General features: G+C 44.2%; 1 protein-coding gene across 2 annotated transcripts in view; it reads right to left on the bottom strand.

The window, feature by feature from the left end:
* Positions 1-24,604, bottom strand: part of LOC123991029 (SAM and SH3 domain-containing protein 1-like) — a 325,322-nt gene that overhangs the window by 118,986 nt on the left and 181,732 nt on the right. Inside the window, exon 1 of one of the 2 annotated variants that reach the window (XM_046292160.1) lies at positions 16,925-17,263. The exons of the other annotated variant lie outside the window; for it this stretch is intronic. The gene's annotated coding sequence lies outside the window, so the exon portion shown is untranslated. Of the gene's footprint in view, positions 1-16,924; positions 17,264-24,604 lie in introns of those variants that run through there. 2 annotated transcript variants of the gene reach the window in all.

Here is a 24,604-nt window from a genome sequence, read left to right as displayed (position 1 = left end):
AGCCATTTCACAATAACTTTACATACAGTTGACCGGGGCAGCTCGAGCAAGGCAGAAATCTGACGAACTGACTTGTTGGAACTTGTTGGAACTTGTTCTTTGACGATGCCCTGTTGAAAGTCACTGAGCTCTTCAGTAAGGCCATTCTACTGCCAATGTTTGTCTATGGAAATTGCACGGCTGTGTGCTCGATTTTATACACCTGTCAGGGTGTCCACATACCTTTAAATATATAGCGTATCTTTATCATGGGTGGAAAAATATCTCCATCTCAACAGATCACTCTGTCACTTGACCTGATAAAATACAATGTTACGTGGCACAATCTGATGAATCGTATATAAAAACAAAGAATATAAATACGAGTTAGTATTTTCGTAAATGGGCCAGACTACGCTTGCACTTATCCCCGACTTTCTGCCTGCGCACGATGCCTGATCTGAATATCAATGCCCAGTGATGCGGCTTGCAGTACAACTGCACAAACCAGCCTCTCTTAACTGGCAATCAAATCGTCTCAGACCGATGAAGCCGAGCATAAATCCATCCAGGTTCCAGCGCAGCCCAGAAGCACCCAGATCTTTATGGCAGATTGAATGGCATATATATGTATATATGAGAGAGAGAGAGAGAGAGAGAGAGAGAGAGAGAGAGAGAGAGAGAGAGAGACCCCCAGCCCCCACGTCTAAAGCCAGAACACTGTTCTCGCTCTCCTTACCCACCATTCCTCATTTCCTGTTCAGCTGAAGCTCTTCAGAAGAACACAGGGACAACACATTTGGGGCAGGTCCAATCTCCTCACTTCAGTAGTTTACGCAACAACCATCTGACCAACAGCTTGGTGGGGAAATATTGTGTCGATTTTCCAGTAAAAGAATTGAGGCTGGAGTTTGTTATTCTAAGTCAATGGGGTAAACCACTAGTGGGAGGACTAACCTGACTCACCAGTCTCATGGTTTACTGTATCTAAGACAGATGACAGGGATTGCTCAACTGCGTACTGTTTATATTGTAGTAATACGTCTGCATGATATGTAGACATTTATCAGTAAAGTTACCCCGCTCTTCTTTTAAACACTTGGCTCACTAACAGCCGTAGGGAGAGAGAACATTTGACGGAATCATGTGTTAGTGCTGCTCTCTGAGGCCTGGGCTAAACGGAAAGAGGGAGAAAGAGAGGGAGGAAGAGAGGGAGGAAGAGAGGGAGGGGAGGTGTGTGTGTGGAGTACAAGAGGAGCTTTCATGGATGGAGGATCATAAATCAGGAGAGGGTAGGATGGGGTGGGAAAGGGCCGTGCTGGAGCAACAGCACACTCTGGGGCTGGGGATAGGAAGTACAAGAACCAGTCACACAAGTATGGAGTGGAATGGAGACCAGGAGAGAAGCAGAGTACTGATGTTCAGATTATGGATGTATAGGTTTGAGGGTCAGTCATTCACACACACGCACGCACGCACGCACGCACACACACACACACACACACACACACAATACTTCAGCACTTTTATGTATTTACAGACTCATAGTTTTACAACGGCCATTAACCACCACAGCCCAAATGAGACAGACGTTCACTGAAGAATCTATAAAATAATTATAATTTGGTGAATTATTAATTGTGGCCCCTTGAGCCCCACATATATACACACCCACACACATTCTGCAGTTCAACATGTTCAAGGATAACATTCCTGCTATAAAAAATGGATGTGTTCTCTCCATTAATGTTTAAAAAGTTAGCAGCACAGCTGTCTGTGGCTGGGGCTTATGGCTGAGGGTAGGCTGGCTGTACCCTGCTCCCTGGCAGAGCAGAGCTCCATGGATGCGGTATGGACCAAATGAGAGGAGCTGTGGTCACACGCCAGGGCAGAGCTGGGCCCGGCACCGTAACTATAGCCTTCTCAACTCCCACCCTCTCTCTAACACCAGCCTTCTCAAACCCCCTTCTCTTAACCATCAGCTTCTCAACCCCCTCTCTCTAACATCAGCCTTCTCAACCACCCCCTCTCTCTACCATCAGCCTTCTCAACCACCCCCTCTCTCTAACATCAGTCTTCTCAACCCCCTCTCTCTAACATCAGCCTTCTCAGACCCACTTCACTCTAACATCAGCCTTCTCAACCCCCTCTCTCTACCATCAGCCTTCTCAACCCATCCTCTCTCTTACATCAGCCTCCTTAGCCACCCCTCTCTCTAACATCAGCCTTCTCAAACTCCCTTCTCTCTAGCATTAGCATTCTCAACCCCCTCTCTCTAAAATTATCCATCTCAACCCCCTCTAACTTCAGCTTTCTAAACCCCCTCTCTAACACTAGCCTCCTCAATCCCACCCCTAACAACAGCCTCCTCAACCCACCCGCTCTCAAACATCAGCCTTCTCAACCCCCTCTCTCGCTGACATCAGCCTTCTCAACCACCCCCTATAACAACAACCTTCTCAACCCCCACTATCTCTAACATCAGCCTTCTCAACCCCCTCTCTCTAACATCAACCTTCTCAACCACCCCCTATAACAACAGCCTTCTCACCCCCTCTAACATCAGCCTTCTCAACCCCTCTCTCTCTGACATCAGCCTTTTCAACACCCCCTTTTATAACAACAGCCTTCTCAACCCTCTCTCTCTAACATCAGCCTTCAATCAACATCCCCCTCTCTCTAACATCAGCCTTCTCAACCTCCCTCTCTCTAACATCAGCTTTCTCAACCCCCTCTCTCTAACATCAGCCTTCTCAACCCCATCTCTCTAACATCAGCCTTCTCAACCAACCCCCTATAACAACAGCCTTCTCACCCCCTCTAACATCAGCCTTCTCAACCCCCCTCTATATCATCAGCCTTCTCACCCCCTTTTATAACATCAGCTTTCTCGACCCCCTCTCTCTAACATCAGCCTTTTCAGACCCCCTTCTCTCTAACATCAGCCTTCTCAACCCCCTCTCGCTAACATCAGCCTTCTCAACCCCCCTCTCTAAAACATCAGCCTTCTCAACCCCCTTTCTCTAACATCAGCTTTCTCAACCTCCCCTCTAACAACAGCTTTCTCAACCCCCTCTCTCTCTCTAACATCAGCCTTCTCAACCCATAGTCTCTCTAACATCAGCTTTCTCAACCCCCTCTCTAACAACAGCCTTCTCACCTCTCTCTAACATCAGCCTTCTCAACCCCCTCTCTCTCTAACATCAGCCTTCTCAACCCATACTCTCTCTAACATCAGCTTTTACAACCCCCTCTATAACAAGAGCCTTCTCAACCCACTCTCTCTAACAACAGCCTTCTCAACTCCCACCCTCTAACAACAGACTTATCAACCCCCCTCTCTAATATCAGCCTTCTCACCCCCTCTCTAAGATCAGCCTTCTCAACCCCCACTAAAATCAGCCTTCTCAACCCCTCTCTCTCTGGCATCAGCCTTCTCATCCCCCACTCTCTCTAATGTCAGCCTTCTCAACCCCCACCCTCTAACATCAGCCTTCTCAAACCCCTCTCTCTAAGATGGACGGACACAGCTAGTAGCCTCTAGTGTCAAACTTTGTGTCTGTGTCTGTTTCTGTGCTGACTAGCACAGGACAGCACAGGACAGCCCAGGACAATTGCGACACCCATCTGTCAGTAGGGATAGTATCCCTTCATTTTCAAACCATAAATTCACTGTAAACTCTATAAAACCTGTATACCAAATCATACATCATTGAACACTTAAATTGTCAATGTCTACAGGGAGAATGCTGTCCGCTTGAGAATAGTTAGGCTGCCTCAGAAATAAATACTGCACCTCTCTTAAAATCAAAGCGCTCCTGCTTTGTGCCTGAACTTCCATCAATTTGAGAGGTTTTTTTCTTGCTGTGTTGGAGATTTGTGATCACCATGAAGGTGGTGAGATTCAGCTCCAGAGCTTTAGCCCAGATAGGGAGCCCCAGACCATATACTGATTGCCAGAATGTCCTGATACTGGGAGCTGGCTCTCGCTGATACCCACCTCCCGATACCCCCCTGGTGCTGAGGTCACCACCTCACTCACACCAGTCGTATATATCCCTGCATGACATCATCGCTGATACAAACAGGAAAAGCGTGTGTACACACACACACCAGTACAATCTGTTGTTGGCATTATCATATAATCTGTGAGTATTATTGCTGCTGCCCAGGTAACATAGCTAATTGTCTCATCTCAATATGACATGTGATCTCTGACCTGCTAGAATAACACAAATTAATTCCACCGCAGCTTTCTACTGTAGGCCTATCTGCCCTCTGAAATGAATAAAACTAGATGTAAATGAGCATTTAATATCAACCTCCACACAAGCCGCATACATCCAGCAAAAACAAAAAACAAGGTTTCAGAGCTGTTATCAAACAGGTACCACACACAAAAACATGCGCACAGGGCACCTACTACAGCCATTTCCTACTCACTTTCATCCCTGATCGGAACGAAGGATGAAATAAATGATGGAAAATGTTCTACAGGAAAACAGACTGATTGGTCTAGTCAGGATGGGTTTGGTTTGTATAAGTAGTGTAATGGGTGTTTAAATTGTGAAATGAGAATGAAATCTGACCATTAAATCTCTATGACTGGGTAGAGTGTGAAGGAAGATGTTGCGGCAATGTGATAGTCCTAACAAAGGCACACGCAGGCCGGACGCAGACAGGATGGGTTGTTACTGCAGACACATTTACACTAACACAGAAATCATGGAAGCCAATTCAATTGTAGTATGCTTGCACAATCCAAAATAAACTAGATGGAAATTATTTTCGGCCTGCTGCTCTGTTACATATTGGGCAATTCCCTATTCTACTTCATATCAACTCTACTGCATCTTTCACAAAAGAGCAAGTACAGTGCCTTCGGAAAGTATTCAGACTCCTTGACTTTTTCCACGTTTTGTTAGGTTACAGCCTTAATCTAAAATGTATGAAATAGTTTTTCTCTCTCATAAATCTACACACAATACCCCACAATGACAAAGCAAAAACATGTTTGTAGAAATGTTTGCTATTTTATTTAGAAACTCAGCAAAAAGAAAAACGGCCCTTTTTCAGGACCCTGTCTTTCAAAGATTATTCGTAAAAATCCAAAGAACTTCAAAGGTCTTCATTGTAAAGGGTTTAAACACGGTTTTCCATGAACCATAAACAATTAATGAACATTGTCACGCCCTGGTCATAGAGATGCTTTTATTCTCTATTTTGGTTAGGCCAGGGTGTGACTAGGGTGGGCATTCTAGTTATTTCTGTTTTCTATTTCTTTGTTTTTGGCCGAGTGTGGTTCCCAATCAGAGGCAGCTGTCTATCGTTGTCTTTGATTGGGAATCATACTTGGGCAGCCTTTTTCCCGTCTGTGTTTGTGGGTAGTTAGTTTCTGTTTAGTGTCTGCACCTGACATAACTGTTTTTTTCTCTCTCTTTGTTATTTTGTTTGAGTGTTTTTTAGGAATAAATTATCATGGACAGTTGCCACACTGCGCTTTCGTCCATGCCTTCCGACGAGAGACGCTACAGAAATACCCACCACCAAAGGACCAAGCAGCGTGGTCAGGAGGAGCAGGGATCCTGGGCCCGGGAGAAGAGTGAGTGGAGGACCTCATGGACATAGGAGGAGGTTATGGCAGGGGACAAGACCCTGCCATGGAACAGGCGGAAACAGCAAGGGATGAACGGCGGCGACACCAGGAGTCACGGGAACGAGGCAAGCACGAGAGGCAGCCCCAGAAAATGTCTTTTTGGGGAGGCACACGGGGAGAGTGGCAGAGTCAGGGTTCAGACCTGAGCCAACTCCTCGTGCTTACCGTGGTGAGCCATGCTATCCGGTTCTGCGCACCATGCCTTCAGTGCGCATCCACAGCCCAGTGCGTTCTGTGCAAGCTCCCCGCAGTGGCCATGCTAGAGTGGGCCTTCAGCCAGGACGGATTGTGCCAGCTCAGCGTTCCTGGCCTCCGGTGCATCTCTTCTGCCCAGGTTATCCTGCGCCAGCTCTACGCACGGTGTCCCCGGTTCGCCAGCAAAGCCCAGTGCGGCCTGTTCCAGCTCCCTGCACTTGCCGGGCTAAGGGGGGTATCCAGCCAGGACGAGTTATGCCAGCTCTGCGCTCCAGACCTCCGGTGCGCCTCCACGGCACGAAGCCTCCAGTGATGATCCATGGTACGAAGCCTCTAGTGATGATCCATGGCACAAAGCCTTGAGTGATGATCCATGGCAAGAAGCCTCCGGTGACGATCCATGGCATGAAGCCTCCAGAGACTATCCATGGCACAGAGCCTCCAGCGACTGTCCTCGGTCCGGAGCCCCCAGCGACGGTCCCCAGTCCGGAGCCTGCAACGACGTTCCCCAATCCGGAGCCTGCAGCGACGGTCCGCAGTCCAGAGCCTGCAGCGACGGTTCCCAGTCCGGAGCCTCCGGCGATGATCGGTGGTCTGGTTCCTCTGGCGATGATCTGCGGCCCGGTTCCTCCAGTGAAGGTCCATGCATCAGGGTCGCCACCAAAGCGGAGGGATCTGCGGGCGGAGGGGGGTCTACGGCCCACACAGGAGCCGCCGCCGTAAGAGATGCCCACCTGGACCCTCCCCTTTAGAGTCAGAGGGGGGGGGGTACTGCACCTGACAGAACTATTTTGGTTTTTCTCTTTGTTATTTTGTTCGAGTGTTTTTGAGGAATAAATTATCATGAACACCTACCACGCTGAACTTTGGTCCATGCCTTCTGACGAGAGAAATTACAAACATGGACCTGTGGAACGTTCGTTAAGACACAAACAGCTTACAGACGGTAGGCAATTTAGGTCACAGTTATGAAAACTTTGGACACTAAAGAGGCTTTTCTACTGACTCTGAAAAACACCAAAAGAAAGATGCCCAGGGTTCCTGCCTAACTGCGTAAACATGCCTTAGGCATGCTGCAAGAAGGCATGAGGACTGCAGATGTGGCCAGGGCAATAAATTGCAATGTCAGTACTGCGAGTTGTCTCTGACAGCATTATAGGGAGACAGGACGGACAGCCGATCCTCCTTGCAGTGGCAGACCACGTGTAACAACACCTGCACAGGATCGGTACATCCAAACATCACACCTGCGGGACAGGTGCAGGATGACACTAACAATTGCCCGAGTTACACCAGGAACTTACAATCCCTTCATTAGTGCTCAGACTGTTCGCAATACGCTGACAGATGCTAGACTGAGGGCTTGTAGGCCTGTTGTAAGGCAGGTTCTCACCAGACATCACTGGCAACAATGTTGACTATGGGCACAAACCCACCATTGCTGGACCTGACAGGACTGGCAAAAATTGCTCTTCACGGACGAGTTGCGGTTTTGTCTCATCAGGGGTGATGGTCGGATTCACGTTTATCATTGAAGGAATGAGCGTTACACCAAGGCCTGTACTCTGGAGAGGGATTGATTTGGAAGTGGAGCATCATCGGACTGAGGTTGCTGTCATTGCAGGCAATCTCAACGCTGTGCTTTACAGGGAAGATATCCTCCTCCCTCATGTGGAACCCTTCCTGCAGGCTCATCCTGACATAACCCTCCAGCATGAGAATGCCACCAGCCATACTGCTCATTCTGTGTCTGATTTCTTGCAAGACAGGAATGTCAGTGTTCTGCCATGGCCAGCGAAGAGCCCAGATCTCAATCCCATTGAGCACGTCTGGGACATGTTGGATCGGAGGGTGAGGTCTAGGGTCATTCCCCCCAGAAATGTCTGTGAACTTGCATGTGCCTTGGTAAAATAGTGGGGAACATTCTCACAGCAAGAACTGGCAAATCTGCTGCAGTCCATGAGGACTGTTGACAGTGAGGACGTTTTTCTTTTTGATGAGTTCATATTAAAAAACTGAAATATCACATTTACATATCACCTTTACTCAGTCCTTTGTTGAAGCTCCTTTGGCAGCAATTACAGCCTCGAGTCTTCTTGGGTATGATGTTACAAGCTTGGCACACCTGTATTTGGGGAGTGTCTCCGAATTCTTCTCTGCAAATCCTTTCAAGTTCTGTCAGGTTGGACGGGGAGCATTGCTGCACAGCTATTTTCAGGTCTCTCCAGAGATGTTCGATCGGGTTCAAGTCCGGGCTCAGGCTGGGCCACACAAGGACATTCAGAGACTTGTCCTGAAGCCACTCCTGCATTGTCTTGGCTGTGTCCTCCAGACGTGACGCTTGACATTCAGGCCAAGCATGTTGAAAGATTTTAATACGAGACACGTGCTACAGTAGGACTTATACTCTATTCTAATTTATTTCACATTCGTGTACACATACACAGTTAATATGATCAAGAATCTGAATTACATTGCACACAAATAATAAAAGATTACAGAATAACACTTAACCTCTAGCGTCGAGCAATCCCGTATCCGGGAGCGTAATCATAGCCTCAAGCTCATTACCATAACGCAACGTTAACTATTCATGAAAATCGCAAATGAAATTAAATAAATATCACAAGCTTAGCCTTTTGTTAACAACACTGTCATCTCAGATTTTCAAAATATGCTTTTCAACCATAGCTACACAAGCATTTGTGTAAGAGTATTGATAACTAGCATAGCATTAAGCCTAGCATTCAGCAGGCAACATTTTCACAAAAACAAGAAAAGCATTCAAATAAAATAATTTATCTTTGAAGAACTTCGGATGTTTTCAATGAGGAGACTCTCAGTTAGATAGCAAATGTTCAATTTTTCCTAAAAGATTACTTGTGTAGGAGAAATCGCTCCGTTTTGTTCATCATGTTTGGCTAAGAAATAAATCCGAAAATGCAGTCTCTACAACGCCGAACTTTTTACCAAATTAACTCTATAATATCGACAGAAACATGGCAAATGTTGTTTAGAATCAATCCTCAAGGTGTTTTTCACATATCTATTCGATGATAAATCAATCGTGGCAGCTGTTTCTCCTCGAAGCAAACTAAAAATGCACGCAGCTGGAGATTAAGCAATAATTTCAACGGAGGACACCAAGCGGCCACCTGGTAGATGTAGTCTCTTAAGGTCAATCTTCCAATGATTTGCCTACAAATATGTCACAATGCTGTCGACACCTTGGGGAAACGACAGAAAGTCTAAAATAATTTGTGACCCATACACAGCCATATAAGGAGACATTGGAACACAGCACATTCAAAATCTGGGGCACTTCCTGTTTGAAATTTAATCTTGGTTTCGCCTGTAGCATTAGTTCTGTGGCACTCACAGACAATATCTTTGCAGTTTTGGAAACGTCAGAGTGTTTTCTTTCCAAAGCTGTCAATTATATGCATAGTCGAGCATCTTTTCGTGACAAAATATCTTGTTTAAAACGGGAAAGTTTTTTTATCCATAAATTAAAAGAGCGCCCCCTATATCCAAGAAGTTAAAACACTTAATTCAGCTCTGAGGGAAGTAAGGCTGTCTGTATACTGCACGTACAGGGGAATGATGACAGCTGAAATGTGCTGGATCCTACAGAACATAAAAACTGAATGAAAAACAGTATTTTTGACCCCCACCATATGGCTTGAATGTCATTACCTAATTGGAACCAAGTGCAGCTCCGAGCAGAGCTGTCATAACTTCCATTGCCAAGCTCACAAAGCCTTGCGGTAACAAGCTTCATACGCCCACACTGGGAAACTGTTTACGACAGATGTGCTAGAAAGCTGGTGATGATGGAGACCTTAGCAGAGCGTACGAGAGTCAACAAACTATCAGAAGTGTGTGTGAGACTGTCAAAGACACACGAGTGTGGGGCCCCTCTGGGCATGAGTTGGGAGTTGAAACCCGTAGAGGGACATTGACAGAGTTGCTGATCGGCACAAGGGCTTTGGCTATTGCCTTAACGATGGATGGCATGGTTGACTAGCTTGAAGTGTTGATGAGAGAAGTGATGCGGGAACCTTGGGTTGAAGCGTCTATTGATCAACACAGAGGTAATGCCAATGACAGAAGGCATGCCCTGACCAAGTGCTTTAAAGTCACTATACTTTAACCGCAGATTGCATGGTCCTGTGTATGTGAGAGAGAGAGAGAAAGTGGGGGGTAAAAAGAAAGAGCGTGAATGTGTGTGTGTGTTTGCACACATGTCTGCTGGTTCTCCAGTAATCTGTCTTGAAGCATGTGCACAATAACGGTATGACAGTGATGGATGTCTGACTGCTCAGAGGTGTGTGTCTGTGTGTATGTGTGAGGTGGTGTGTGCTCAGATAAGAGATTCAAGGGAAAAAACACAGGTCAGAGATAAAAACATGAGCACAGGTTTTAGACACCGTGCTGAAGACGTGTCTGGCCTGTAATAATAAGGGATGGATAGAGAGGAGAATGGATGGAGTCCTGTCTGTTCCTTTGCTCTCCTAAGGAGAATAAAGGGTTTTCTATTGGAAAAACACATGTTTGCCATATGTTTATGATCGCTCACTCATCCTTTTTGTATATTGTCAGTAACGTTTATAGATACACTAAATATGGCTTTATTTTCGAAAATTGCCCTTGAGAGATGTAGCATTTCATATTGGAAATTAAATGATGTGGACTGTATGTTTACAATACTAGTATAAAGTTGGCCATATGCATGTAGGGGAGGGTTTGGCCGGCCGGAATGTCCTTGTCCCATCGCACAAGCCGGGCGCATGCACGCTGACACGGTCTTCAGGTGTACGGTGTTTCCTCTGACATATTGGTGTGACTGGCTTCTGGGTTGAGCCGGCATTGTGTCAAGAAGCAGTGTGGCTTGGTTGGGCTGTGTTTTGGAGGACGCATGGCTCTCGACCTTCGCTCTTCTCCAGAGTTGCAGCGGTGAGACAAGACTGTAACTACCAATTGGATACCATGAAATTGGGGAGAAAAGAAAGAAACTGAAAGCTACATGTGTGTTCTCTATCAGGTTGTGTTTTGTGTTCTAACCATTGCCGTGGCCATGGCACAGTGTTGCCAGTTCGTTCCATAGCTGTCATTATGGGATTTTGGGGGCTGAGCTCATTACTGAATAGCTGTTATTGCACTGGCAACAACAAAAGAGAGCCTTATTCCCCAGAGACACTGTACAACAGCCTTCCATAAGTCCATGGGCGGCAGGGTAGCCTTGTGGTTAGAGCGTTGGACTAGTAACCGAAAGGTTGCAAGTTCGAATTCCCGAGCTGACAAAGTACAAATCTGTTGTTCTGCCCCTGAACAGGCAGTTAACACACTATTCCTAGGCCTTTGTTCTTAACTGACTTGCCTAGTAAAATAAAGGTTTTAAAAAATAAAATAAGAAGTTGGCAAGAGATTAGAAACAGACTGGTAATCAAGCTAACTCTACACCAACACACTGCAATCTGCTTGCTGCCACTTCTTGCAGTGGCCAAGAGGAACAATGATCTGGGTAGAAGTTACCCTGAAGAACTGCTTACCAGCTTACCCTCCCCAAGTCCTTAACCAATTAATAGAGAACTGACCTTAGATCAGTAACTTCATCCATGACATCATACTGTATAATGCCAGGGTGTCACTATGGACAGAGTGACAGCTGATCTAAACAACCTCTATACATGACAATGTCAGTCATACTGACCTCAGATCAGTAGTTAGAGTACTGAAGAGTCATACTAACACACATCTCAGTAACAAAGACACAGAAATGTGTCAATACTTGAGAGCCACACTGACCTAGTAACAGTTAGACCTTCATATAAGAGTTGACATGGTAAACCAAGAGAAAAACTGAGTTGAGATCAGCAATAACAGCATCAGAGAATTGCAGGAAAATGTTATTTCATATGACAGCACAATCTACATTCTGACTTCACATCAGCCTAAAACTGTGACTGAGAAAAATATTGACCTCAAAGCACTACACACACACACACACACACACACACACACACACACACACACACACACACACACACACACACACACACACACACACACACACACACACACACACACACACACACACACACACACACACACACACACACACACACACACACACACACACACACACACACACACTGCTCTTTGAAAATCTCATTCCAAAATCATGGGCATTAATATGTAGTTGGTCCCCCCTTTGCTGTTATAACAGCCTCCACTCTTCTGCGAAGTCTTTCCACTAGATGTTGTAACATTGCCGCAGGGATTTGCTTCCATTAAGGCACAAGAGCATTACTGAGGTCGTGCACAGATGTTGAGGGATTAGGTCTGGCTCGCAGTCTGCGTTACAATTCTCCCATGGAGTTGAGGTCAGGGCTCTGTGCAGGCCAGTCAAGTTCTCGACAAAACATTTCTGTATGGACCTCGCTTTGTGCATGGGCGTATTGTCATGCTGAAACAGAGAAGGGCCTTCCCCAAACTGTTGCCACAAAGTTGAAAGCATATTACCATCTAGAATGTCATTATATGCTGTAGTGTTAAGATTTCCCTTCACTGGAACTAAGGGGCCTAGCCAGAACCATGAAAAACAGTCCCAGACCCTTATTCCTCATCCACCAAACTTTACAGTTCACACTATGCATTGGGGAAGGTACTGTAGCATTCTCCTGGCATCCGCCAAACCCAGATTCATCCGTTGGACTGGCAGATGGTGTGACTCATCACTCCTCATCACTCCAGACAACGTGTTTCCTGTTCCATAGTCCAATGGCTGCAAGCTTTACAACACTCCAACCTACGTTTGGCATTGCGTATGGTGATCTTAGGCTTGTGTGCGGCTGCTCGACCATGGAAACCCATTTTCATGTAGCTCCCGACGAACAGATCTTGTGCTGATGTTGCTTCCAGAGGCAGTTTGGAACTCGGTAGTGAATGTTGCAACCGAGGACAGACATGTTTTACGCGCTATGCGCTTCAGCATTTGGTGGTCCCTTTCTGTGAGCTTGTGTGGCCTAGCACCTTACTGCTGAGCCGTTGTTGTTCCTAGACGTTTCCCCTTCACAATAACAGCACTTACAGTTGACCGGGGCAGCTCTAGCAGGGCAGAAATTTGACGAACAGACCTGTTGGAAAGGTGGCATCTTATGACGTGCCATGTTGAAAGTCACTGAGCTCTTCAGTAAGGACATTCTACTGCCAATGTTTGTCTATGGAGATTTCATGGCTCTGTGCTCAATTTTATACACCTGTCAGCAGTGGGTGTGACTGACATAGCCGAATCCACTAATTTGAACGGGTGTCCACATAGTTTTGGCCATGTTAACAATTAACATGCGACCATTAGATACAAATTTCAGCAAAAGTAAAATTTGAAAATACATAAAATTAGCGTGGTTCATATGTACAGATGGAAACACACATATAAACCCTCATTTGTAGAAAGAAAACAATTTCAGAGCCCCAACATTTATAACGTAAATAAAAAACAATCTGATACACCATCTTGTTCTCATTAACTTGCATACAAAAGTTGGCTACGCTAATGTACTAAATGAGAAAATATCACTTGCTTTTCACTCAGTCAAAACAATTATATTATACATCACAATTACCAGAACTTCAACACAGTTTAGTTAAACATGTTATTTCTACATTTTGAAAATGTAACCATGCTTACAAACCAGTAAACAGAGGAGACAAGGAGAGCGAGCTTCTCTGTTCTTTTCACCGGCCTTCTTCCAACGATCACGGACAAACGTACGAAGAAGTGAGGCGCTGGCCTGCAGCAGAAACACTCCGAAGGCCTCTCCCTAGTGGTAGTGCTAAGTACACATGTATTGTCATGTTTTGTCATATATTGTCATGTCTTGTCCCTGTGCTTTCTCTTCTATTTGTTTCCCCCTGCTGGTCTTATTAGGTTTCTTTCCCTCTCTCTCTATCCCTCTCTCTCTCTATCCCTCTCTCTCTCTATCGTTCCGTTCCTGCTCCCAGCTGTTCCTCATTCGTCCTAACTACCTCGTTTACTCTTTCACACCTGTCCCCTATTTTGCCCTCTGAATAGAGTCCCTATTTCTCTCTCTGTTTCTGCGTCTGTCCTTGTCGGATCCTTGTTTGATGTTTGCTGTGCCGTGTTCTTGTTCCGTCGTGTTTTTGCCTTCTTCAGATGCTGCGTGTGAGCAGGTGTCTATATCAGCTACGGCCTGCGCCTTCCCGAAGCGACCTGCAGTCTGTGGTCGCATCTCCTGTTGTTCCCCTCTACTGACTAGAGGGATTCAGTTTTGTGTTTGGACTTTACCTGTGATAGTATCCAGGATTATCGTTTTTGTTAAAGACTGGAATAAACTCTGTTTCTGTTAAGTCGCTTTTGGGTCCTCATTCACCCGCATAACATGTATATCAATGCAATACCGTGGAGGACGGCAATGGATGGCTCAGAAATAAGACATTATTATTTTTAACGCACTTGAATTATTATACTCAGGTAGGCTAAGTTACCTTTTTACAGAATGGAAATACAGAGTTTTCAATTCCATATTGCTGATGCAACATGTTATTAATAACATCGCCTTTTCAAATGTGAGGATGACACTGTTTCAGGCCCACGTGTAAAACTTGCAAATCCACATGTTATTTAGATATTCACATATAAAAGTTGCAAAACTGCACATTCGATTTTCACGTTTGAACGTTTTAATGCGGTCCCTCGTGAGAGTTAGATTTTCACACGCGAACTTGGAATTCCACACGTGAAAGTGAGATTTTCACATATGGGGTGAAAACATGTTATTCTCCTCACGTGAAAAAATTGTGTTGACATGAACTCAATGTAATATACTCAACAAAAATGTAAATGCAACATATAAAGTGTTCGTACCACGTTTCATGAGCCCAGAAAGACCAGAAATGTTCAATACGCACAAATGTCTGTCTGAAATAAAGCCCATTTGTGGGGAAAAATTCATTCTGATTGGTTGGGCCTGGCTCCGCAGTGGGTGGGCCTAGTTGCCAAATGGGTGGGCCATGGCTGCACCCTTGCCCAGTCATGTGGTGAAATCCGTAGATTAGGGCCTAATTAGTTTAGTTTTCCATTGACTGATTTCCTTATATGAACTGTAACACAGCAAAATCTTTGAAATTGTTGCTTGTTGTATTTATATTTTTGTTCAGTACACATGGTCTAACTGCTTTTCAACTCAACAATCAGCTATTTGGTAGGCTTCTTGCCGCGTGCGCTGCCCTACATTTCATGTTTAAAACAATCCAGAGTTCATTTTTCAAATCATGCTCCCTGGTGTACTACTATGAATGATCGTGTGGTGGGAATTTTAATGTTAGTGTTTTTCTTATAAATAATCTGTTCTGTTCATGTGCTGTTCTATAAACCAATTTCAGTGACTGACGAAAGATGAGAACGAGAACGAAAGATATCTCAGTTTCAAGGTCACATGAATTAAACAAAACGTTAATGATGAATGAACTCTGCTAAATCATGCAATTATATGATGTCTGTGTATAGCTGCATATAAGAGAACTGCCGGGACTGCCCCAAGCAGAGCGCCTGATTGATACGTGTACTATGGTGCATTGAGTTGGTTGGAACCTCTCCAGTGCGTTGACAAACAATTATTCACATTGAGATTGACTTCGAGTGTCCCTGTGTAAGAATATCCACAACAATTGTATGGATTTGTGTATAGGCACAAGTAATTATATAGCAGATTTTGGCACATTTTATTCAATTTACTTCAGGGGAAGAGCCTATTGGATGCCGACATCAATGTGGAAGCAACCAGTGCATAAAACAGCTGGCCGAGTTCAAATGGCGACATAAAATTCAAAGCAATCGGCACACTGCCTAAACGGCCGACTGGCAAAGCAAACTGTCTGGCACTGTCACTACTCTCTGCTTTCTTAAAGTGAGAGAAAGATGTGCAGGATGGCAGCCGCTGCATTGGAATGATTTTACTCAACTTTTTTTGTAAAATTTTGGCCTTGAGCTTTAGAAACCCAACTGACCCCCCCGCCGCCTGTGGATAGCTTCATCCATGTACTAAGAAAGTCCAAGCATGAACGATACAAAACAAAACAGCAGGCCTTCTAGGGGAGGTACCCTGGGAGGCCCTTGGCTCCATACCTACTTCCCCTCCTCTATCACTCATTCTCCTCACTCCCTCTGTTCCCTTGTTTCTTGTTAGCTGGCTGCTGCTCCAGATGTCGACCCCAGAGGCCCGGACAGGAAGGGTGGGGAGAGAGGGAAATAAAAGATAGAGCTCTACACTCCCTCAGCAACATAGATCTTTGTGAAATCCCCTCGCCTCTAAACACACACTGAACAAGGACTGGCCGTGTACGTGTGTGCTTGTTTCTGTGTTGTCTGTGTGTGTGCTTGTCCGGGGGAAGAAGAGATCAATAAACAGCCGTGAGGCTGAATGCATTGATATTTAGCAGGGTTCTTTATTTGGCTTGGTGGGAGGCTTTTGTTCTCGGTCAATGGCTCAGGAAAAGGCCGACGATAAATAGTAATAAAGCCTGATCCATTCATCCCTCTCTCTCTCTTCATCCATCTCTCTGCCTGTCTGGCTCCAGAGAAGAGATCTGAGCCACCGGTCACACTGTCATGTACTGGAGCACCAAGGAGCAAAGGACTAATTGTGGCTAGTGGAGCCAAACACAAACACATATAAATACAAACACACACACATTCACACACAGACAGGCAAGCACCAGGAGGCACACACGCACCCAGCATGAGGCTGTGCAGTGAGGATCAGCTAGCATCGTGACTCAGCAGCATCAGTCAGTCAGAATGCAGAGACATGCTTCACAGAGATTCAGTTAACACAACCGGTTCTCCCAAGCCAAACCTCTCTGAAATCAGTTACACTCTCCATGAAACCCCTGTCTAAAGCTACAATTTCTCTGTCTGTTTCAAGACAAGTCTTCACAGTAATTCAACTCTGGTGACTTCTCTTTCACAAAACATTGAAATCGTTGACAATACAAATAAATAAAAGAACAGAGAAAATCTTCCCGGAAAATGAAATGAAGGAACCTCACAAACAGGGTACAAGTACTCACCGAGATAGTAGAGCCACGGACAGTCCAAGTGTTTCAGAGGAAATGGTCCGTAACTGCACTGCTTACTGTGTTCGCCTCTCTCAGAGCCGGAGCAACAAGTAGAGTGCAGTAGGCTAGGGGACAATGCATGGCTTGACGGAGCAGCAGAACAGAGCAGCAGAGTAACAGAGGTCCAGTCATGAAGCACAGATCTGATCGACTCAAGGGGTGGGAGGGGGCTAGCTACATGCTCCCATTCTCTGTGTCTTTACCCACACTGTATATCTCCCCACCTCGCTCTGTTGCTCTCTCTCTCTCTCTCTCTCTCTCTCTCTCTCTCTCTCTCTCTCTCTCTCTCTCTCTCTCTCTCTCTCTCTTTCTCTTTCTCTTTCTCTCTCTCTCTTTCTCTCTCTCTCTTTCTCTCTCTCTTTTTCTCTCTCTTTTTCTCTCTCTTTTTCTCTCTCTTTTTCTCTCTCTTTTTCTCTCTCTTTTCTCTCTCTCTCTCTCTCTCTCTCTCTCTCTCTCTCTCTCTCTCTCTCTCTCTCTCTCTCTCTCTCTCTCTCTCTCTCTCTCCCTCCCTCTTTCTCTCACAGCTGCAAGCCCAGAGTGGGACCGGTTTGGTAAGTATGACTGGCGTATTCCTGTTGTAACATAGAAAGAGGAGCCCCACCTAAAAACTCAAAACTGATCCCGGGCCAGCCCCTCCGACCAGCCCAGCTGGCTGCTGTGTGCTTGGAGCTGACGGGCTGCCTGTGTGCTTGGAGCTGACGGGCTGCCTGTGTGCCTGCCGCAAACTCATATTGAGTCATTTGTCTGTCATGGTCGTGAAGATCAAGACCAAATTATAGGGCTCTTCAAATTCTTTCTTCCAACTCTTCAACTCTCTCAAGTTCCCTCTCTTTCCCTCCTTCTCACTCTCCTCTTGCTTTCTCTCTCCCTTACTCCCTCTCTCCTCTGAGAAAGGCCCTCATTTAAAAATGGCCTTCATAAAGTGAACGGAAGAAGAAGAGGGGGAGAAGAGAGGGAAAAAGTAACTCGATACAGCTGAAAAGCAACTATAATTTAAATGAGTCACTCAGTGAGGTTGGAGTTTTTCAATGTTAAATCGGGAGGAGAAGAAGAAATAAAACATCATTCTGCTTTGCAACGATAGAGGGCCTGACAACACCCTAGAGCCGTGGGAGGGAGGAAATGAGCGAAAGAGAAGGGGAAAGAGACAGAGGGCAAGGGGGAACAGACAGGGAGTGGGAAGATGACCAACAAGCCCTCCCTGTTCTTCTCATGAACCCCAAGGGAGGTATGGGGCTTACAGAGTCAAACAGACTCGCTGACAGGCATAAGCACCCACAATCCACCACAGCAGTGAGGTCACATGGGACAGTTGTGAGCATGGAAATATGATGAAATTCTTTCGATTTCTGTGGTCGTGGAGACAAGAACTGCAGAAGCGATGTCATATACAGCAGTGATGTCATATACAGCAGTAATGTCATATACATCAGTGATGTCATATACATCAGTAATTTCATATACAGCAGTGATGTCATATACAGCAGTAATGTCCTATAGAGCAGTAATGTCATATATAGCAGTAATGTCATATTCAGCAGTAATATCATATAGAGCAGTAATGTCATATTGAGCAGTAATGTCATATATAGCAGTAATGTCATATAGAGCAGTAATGTCATATAGAGCAGTAATGTCATATTCAGCAGTAATGTCATATTCAGCAGTAATGTCATATACAGCAGTAATGTCATATTCAGCAGTAATGTCATATAGAGCAGTAATGTCATATATAGCAGTAATGTCATATAGAGCAGTAATGTCATATAGAGCAGTAATGTCATATACAGCAGTAATGTCATATAGAGCAGTAATGTCATATACAGCAGTGATGTTATATACAGCAGTACTGTCATATTCAGCAGTAATGTCATATATGTCATGTTTGTCATTTATTATCATGTCTTGTCCCTGTGCTCCCCATTCTATTCGTTTCCCTCTGCTGGTCTTATTTGGTTCTTTCCCTCCTTCTATCCCTCTCTCTCCCCCTCCCTCTCTCACTCTCTCGCTCTCTCTTCTCTCTATCGTTCCGTTCCTGCTCCCAGCTGTTCCTATTCCCCTAATCATCATTTAGTCTTCCCACACCTGTTCCCGATCCTTTCCCCTGATTAGAGTCCCTATTTATTCCTTTGTGTTCCGTTCCTGTCCCGTCGGTTCCTTGTTTAGTATTCACCGTGCTGTGATTGTGTTTCGCCCTGTCCTGTCGTGTTTTTTGCCTTCATCAGATGCTGCGTGTGAGCAGGTGTCTCTGTCAACTACGGCCTGCGCCTACCCGAAGCGACCTGCAGTCTGTGGCCGCTTCTCTTGTTATTCCCCTCTACAGACTAGAGGATTTCTGTTATTCCCTGTTTGGACTTGAATAAACTCTGTTTCTGTTAAGTCGCTTTTGGGTCCTCTATCACCAGCATGACAATATACAGCAGTGATGTCATATAGAGCAGTAATGTCATATACAGCAATGATGTCATATACAGCAGTACTGTCATATACAGCAGTGATGTCATATACAGCAGTAATGTCATATACAGCAGTAATGTCATATACAGCAGTGATGTCATATACAGCAGTACTGTCATATACAGCAGTAATGTCATATACAGCAGGAATGTCATATACAGCAGTAATGTCATATACAGCAGTAATGTCATATACAGCAGTAATGTCATATACAGCAGTGGTGTCATATAGAGCAGTAATGTCATATACAGCAGTACTGTCATATACAGCAGTAATGTCATATTGCACACTTGTGGACATACTGTGGAGATCCTATCAAATGTCTAATTCAATTAGTATTCAAATTCCTAATTGTATGGTTGTGGAGACTAGAACTGTTACAGTGATATGGGACAGTTAAAGCCTAAACTCACCAAAGGCGTGCGTACCTGGCTTGCGTGTGATTCATTTTAGAATGCATTGTTTTGAATGGTAATGACCCAACTATGCTGCATCCTGTTTAGACCAGCTAGACCAGCTTTCTAATGGCAAATATTTCAAAAAGCAACTCACAAATGCACGACTGTGGGTAACACATTTAAGTGGTTGGAAAACAGCATACCCTGTGTGTATGTAAAGGTCCAGTCAATATTTTGAGCTATTTGATTAATAACCTTGAGGCTATTTGTGATACACTCACCCAACGAGTGGTGTAAAGTACTTAAGCAAAAATACTTCAAATTAATACTTAAGTACTTGTTGGGGGTATCTGTACTTTACTATTTATATATTTTTTACAACTTTTACTTTTACTTCCCTACATTCCGAAAGAAAATGTGGTACTTTTTACTCCATACATTTTCCCTGACACCCAAAAGTACATTTTGAATGCTTAGCAGGTTAGAAAACGGTCCAATTTGCACACTTATCAAGAGAACAGGTCATCCCTACTGCCTCTGATCTGGCGGACTCACTACACGCAAATGCTTTGTTTTTAAATGATGTCTGAGTGTTGGAGTGTGACCCTGGCTATCGGTAAATAATTGAAACAAGAAAATTGTGCTGTCTGGTTTGCTTAATAGAATATTAAGCAAAGTATATTTTAGCAAATACATTTACTTTTGATACTTAAGTATATTTAAAACCAAATACTTTTATACTTTTACTCAAGTAGTATTTTACTGGGTGACTTTCACTTTGACTTAAGGAATTTTCTATTAAGGTATCTTTACTTTTACTCAAGTATGACAATTGAGTACTTTTTCCACCACTGCACCCAACCACCCCCTCACATGAATTAGGAATATCATAGCATGGGTTGTCACACAAACCTTTACCATACATAATGAAAGCCTGTGTATCCAGACTCTATCATTCATATTCTAATCCAGGAAAAGCATATAAATTCAGATGGACGCAAGGTCAAACACACTGACTCCTGAACAAAATAATTATACACAGTCTGGACTTGGATGATCCCCACACAGACAGACACAGAAAAACATTTCACTATAACCAGCTGCTATTTTAAAAGCTTCCTGTGATGATTCAAAAAATTAGCCTGAGACTTCAAAAGAACAGAGACGCACCAGATAAATACTCTTGCTAGACTTGGTCTGCTGGCTTGAATAAATAGGTCAGAGGTTAGAGACATGGATGAATTAATATGTTGACAGGGCAAAGCACTGAAATGCCCATGTATAGCAGAGAGAAAACATTGACTGTAGCTACAACCAAAGTTCCCTTCATAAAAATGTCAGCACTGAGCACATTTCAGGTCTGCTGAGTGCAAACTTCAAAATTGTGAAAATTCTGTTTCACATCCAGCATGTGTTTACTGTGAACACTTAGGCTGTGCTCACTTTAAGTTCCACTTTTAACAGTGACCATGTAGGCTACTGTGGTTATTTAATCATAATGTAGAGTGGCCTACCATCAAAAACAATGGAGAACATGCATCCCATACATTTTAACATTGAAATAGCTGTTCTATCATTCAGCCTATAGTAGCAGACAATGTGTGGTGTTTCATTTAGGCCTGCATTCCATGAGACTTGAAATAAACATGCAGGGCTTGACATTAACCTGTTCATCTACTTGTTAGTCAGACAAGGAAGTGACTGAGAATATTGTGTTGTTTGATGCAAGAAACCACTTTACAAAATAAAATGCATTATTATTCCAGATAATCAGACAAATGAGGCTACCCTCTGCCTTTTAGCTACTTAGCTTATTCAAGTCTGTCTAAAAAAAAGCTATTTACCTGACTCGCTTTTCAAAGATGTCTAGAAATGTATATGTTTTGTGCACTTGTAGGAAGCAATCACTCCCCTACTGCTGACTACAAAAGATCTATAATCTATAACTCACTAACTAGCAAAGGATATGAACAAAATGTGCACATGTGGCTACATGCAGCTCTCGCTTTGATCTCACAACAAGCGCAGCTACTCTCGACCCCTCATGCTGTAAACACAGTCCAGTTCAAAGTAAATGGCACAGATCCATCTATGGCAACTGTCTATTTGCATATTGGCCTACTGCAGCTCTGATAGTTTATGCAGCACCGGTCTGTGTAGAGTACGGGCTGAGTCATGCATGTCAATGCAATAGATTCCTACTCCGATGCGTTCTGCATAAAACTAAATCTCTTGCATTGTTCATGATGTTTCGGTACGTTGCATTGACAGTAGCTACTATTGCATTGATTCGATCAATTTTGTCAAAGTAAAGGGAAACGTTGATAGTGTTAACAGGAAAAACTCTAGAACAGTGGTCACCAACCTTTTCTGAGTCAAGATCACTTTGAGTCAAAATGCAACCCGAGATTTACAGCTCATATTGTTTTTTTTAACATGACTTTAAAAAAGTCCAATTAAAAACAGTACTGTAGCAATGATGTTTGTGCAGTAAGCTATTAGGCCTAACACATTATCACCCCACATTGGCCTGCCAATGCATTGTTGTTCAGGCCATTTAAAAATATATATATTTCAAAATGTGATGTAGATCACACTGTTGTATTACTTGTGAAGCACAGCTGAGTGAGCATACATTTAACTATTTAGCTTTTTATTTTTATTTTACTGGGCTGATGGTGCCTCCATCTGATGGTCTGTATCAGCGGAGGGAGAGAGCAGCAGACTGAGGGTCCATCTCTCAACAGCCCTCAGTTCTCCCTTTTCCTCCACTGACACTGACCAAAAAGGGACACCGTCTTCCAGATGGTGGCAAAACTCGAGTCGCACCGCATTATTTCTGCCTCATGCAGAAATTCATGTCGTTACTCCTATGAACAGAGAAAGTAAACTATTCCTTAATATTTAAAAAAAAGACCCAAGCTGCTAATAATAACGCAAGCCTATAGGTAGACCTTCCTACTCATTCATTACTGCTGCAGTGCTTGTTGTCGCGCTGAGTTGAAATCGGAAAAAGGCCATTCTTAGGCTTAGAAAAGTGCTGAATACAAAGTGATCCCGATCGACCGGTTTGTGACCACTAATCTAGAAAGTTGAGTGAAGTTCCATCTCTCTGTGGGCTGATATTTCTGCATGGTAGTCCTGAAGGAGCTGTGCAGCTTCGAGGGAACATTGGCTACCACAACTGACAGCTCTGAGGCATTTAGAGCATGTAGTTCCAAGCTGTTCACGCCCTACCTGTTTTAAATGAGCCCCAAATTACTGGAGCGCTGGGAAGTACAGTGTACATGTCAAATCGCCTTTCATTTTGGTGCCAGATTGCGAGACAACACTCTCTCTGCCAGGCAGCATACTTTTCAATAAAGAGAGACAACGTAATCCATGAAAGAAATATGATTCTCTAAGTCAAATTCCAGATCCACTATTATTTAAAAGGAACAATCCTCCAAAAGTCCTTCATCCTCTATCATCGCTCACTCTTTTACATTTTTATCAGGATCCCCATTAGCCGACGCCAATGGCGATAGCTAGTCTTACTGGGGTCCGACACATAATGAAAAAGAGATAAGAGATAAGAGACTTTACAATTGACAGACATTTCTAAACATTAACATGTAGTGTGTGTGTGTGTGTGTGTGTGTGTGTGTGTGTGTGTGTGTGTGTGTGTGTGTGTGTGTGTGTGTGTGTGTGTGTGTGTGTGTGTGTGTGTGTGTGTGTGTGTGTGTGTGTGTGTATCAGTTACACATACATGTCAGTACATACACACAAAAAGTAGTAAGTTTTTCAAACCAGGTTTGCTGCTCACTTCCGCTATATGAAATGGAAGGGAGTTCTATGCAATCATTGCTCTGTATAATACTGTACAGCTTCCGGCGCCGACAGAGATGGCCGCCTCGCTTCGTGTTCCTAGGAAACTATGCAGTTTTTTGTTTTTTTACGTGTTATTTCTTACATTAGTACCCCAGGTCATTTTAGGTTTCATTACATATAGTCGAGAAGAACTACTGAATATAAGATCAGCGTCAACTCACCATCAGTACGACCAAGAATATGTTTTTTTGCGACGCGGATCCTGTGTTCTGCCTTACAAACAGGACAACGGAATGGATTCCATGCAGCGACCCAAAAAAACGACTCCGAAAAAGAGGGAAACGAGGCGGTCTTCTGGTCAGACTCCGGAGACGGGCACATCGTGCACCACTCCCTAGCATTCTTCTTACCAATGTCCAGTCTCTTGACAACAAGGTTGATGAAATCCGAGCAAGGGTAGCATTCCAGAGGGACATCAGAGACTGTAACGTTCTCTGCTTCACGGAAACATGGCTCACTGGAGAGACGCTATCCGGGGCGGTGCAGCCAATGGGTTTCTCCACGCACCGCGCCGACAGAAACTTTTCGGTAAGAAGAGTGGCGGGGGCGTATGCCTCATGACTAACAAGACATGGTGTGATGAAAGAAACATACAGGAACTCAAATCCTTCTGTTCACCTGATTTAGAATTCCTCACAATCAAATGTAGACCGCATTATCTACCAAGAGAATTCTCTTTGATTATAATCACAGCCGTATATATCCCCCCCCAAGCAGACACATCGATGGATCTGAACGAACTTTATTTAACTCTTTGCAAACTGGAAACCATTTATCCGGAGGCTGTATTCATTGTATCTGGGGATTTTAACAAGGCTAATCTGAAAACAAGACTCCCTAAATTTTACCAGCATATCGATTGCGCAACATTACATTTAACATTTACATTTAAGTCATTTAGCAGACG

Source organism: Oncorhynchus gorbuscha, linkage group LG12 (assembly GCF_021184085.1).
Source record: "Oncorhynchus gorbuscha isolate QuinsamMale2020 ecotype Even-year linkage group LG12, OgorEven_v1.0, whole genome shotgun sequence".
In the NCBI taxonomy this organism is placed as follows: Eukaryota; Metazoa; Chordata; class Actinopteri; order Salmoniformes; family Salmonidae; genus Oncorhynchus; species Oncorhynchus gorbuscha.
The sequence above is the reverse complement of the archived record's forward strand: the minus strand, read 5'-3'. Positions and strand labels throughout refer to the sequence as shown.